Source organism: Lissotriton helveticus, chromosome 5_1 (genome assembly GCF_964261635.1).
Source record: "Lissotriton helveticus chromosome 5_1, aLisHel1.1, whole genome shotgun sequence".
NCBI lineage: Eukaryota > Metazoa > Chordata > Amphibia > Caudata > Salamandridae > Lissotriton > Lissotriton helveticus.
Genome location: NC_136065.1, coordinates 28,795,197 through 28,797,209, shown reverse-complemented (window position 1 = coordinate 28,797,209; position 2,013 = coordinate 28,795,197).

Sequence of the window (2,013 nt, the reverse complement as noted above, 5' to 3'; positions counted from 1 at the left end):
TTCATACCGCTGCTGGCTAATGGGTGGTTTGAAGTGCAGGTATCTGCGTAGTGGTTTGCTGCATCGCCTTAAAAGTAAGTGAAACATTTCCTTCCTCTGTGCTTGTCTGAGTGAGAAGGGAGGGCCCTATGAAAAAAGAAACCAGAGAGAGAGATTTATAATTGGAATAAAGAAGAACGCAGAGTCTGAGTGTGTGAAAGCAGAGCCAAGAGCAGTAATGTCCACTGCAACATGTTCAGTCATGGGAATGTGAGACCGCCTTCCTATCCGTCATGGAACCCTGACCCTAATTAGAATTGTGACAAAGGCCCCATACAGACCAAGAATCTTTATGCATTAGCTCCAAGCATTGGCTACTCCAGGATGTAAGAATGAAATTCATGTTTGCTGCTCCAGCCTCAAAGTCCTTAGACATCAACAACCGACACAATTCCACTCCACCCTAAATATGTCCAGAAATCCCAGAGGACAAGCACTTCTGTGACTGGAATCAAGAAGATTTAAGTCTCACTGAGTCCTTTTTCAGGGGCTGCTCTGGCTTTGTGACACTCAGTACCTGAGGGCCGGAGAAGCCAGAAAAGCATTGGTACTTTCTGGCTTATCAATATTTATGTCCATATTTATCAAGGTTTTGCATTGCCTTTGTGCAGTGCAAGGGGATGCAAGGGCGACTCAAAACCTGAATGAGATTTATCAATCCCTGGGTGGTGGGATTATTCTAGATTAGAGCAGGGCAGTGCCAATCCGTGCTTTGTGTTAATCTGCGGCAGGGAGGCATGTCATGGGTGGAGCATGGGTGTCTCTGTGGCAGGGAGGCGTGCCATGGGTAGAGTCTGGGTGCCTCTGTGGCAGGGAGGCATGCCATGGGTATAGTCTGGGTGTCTCTGCGGCAGGGAGGCGTGCCATGGGTGGAGCGTGGGTGTCTCTGTGGCAGGGAGGCGTGCCATGGGTGGAGCGTGGGTGTCTCTGCGGCAGGGAGGCGTGCCATGGGTAGAGTCTCGGTGTCTCTGTGGCAGGGAGGCGTGCCATGGGTGGAGCGTGGGTGTCTCTGCGGCAGGGAGGCGTGCCATGGGTAGAGTCTGGGTGTCTCTGTGGCAGGGAGGCGTGCCATGGGTATAGTCTGGGTGTCTCTGCGGCAGGGAGGCATGACATTGGTGGAGCGTGGGTGTCTCTGCGGCAAGGACGCATGCCATGGGTGGAGCGTGGGTGTCTCTGCGGCAGGGAGGCGTGCCATGGGTGGAGCGTAGGTGTCTCTGTGGCAGGGAGGTGTGTCATGGGTGGAGCGTGGGTCTCTCTGCGGCAAGGAGGCGTGCCATGGGTGGAGCGTGGGTGTCTCTGCGGCAGGGAGGCATGCCATGGGTGGAGCGTGGGTGTCTCTGCGGCAGGGAGGCGTGCAATGGGTGGAGCGTGGGTGTCTCCGCCCGGCCATTTTGAATGCTCTCAATGCCTCTATCACCACCAACTCTGTCCCTACCTCTTGGAAGTGTGCGATGGTCAAGGCTTTATTAAAGAAGCCCTCCCTGGACCAGAACAACCTGTCTAACTTCCGCCCAATCTCCCTACTCCCCTGGATGAGTAAACTGCTCGAGAGACACATCAACACCATCCTAGTAGACCACTTGGAATCAGCGGATCTGCTTTGCGTCTCTCAGACAGGGTTCCGTCCCCAGCATGGGACTGAAACTGTTCTCATTGCAGTGACGGAGGAAACCCGAGCCGTGCTGTACCGGGGAGGAAAGGCAGCCATTATTTTGCTCGATCTCAGTGCCGCGTTCGACACCGTCAACCACACCATCTTATTACATCGTCTGATGAGTTTGGGAGTGTCGGGCGCGGCACTGGAGTGGCTGTCCTCCTTCCTGGAAGAGCGTTTCTTCCAGGTGTTTGAGGGTGAGGCTGTTTCCATCAAACATCCACTTAGCTGCGAGGTGCCTCAGGGCTCTTCCCTGAGCCCCACGCTTTTTAACGTTTACATGCAACCTCTAGCAGGGATAGTCCAACCCTTCGGTGTGC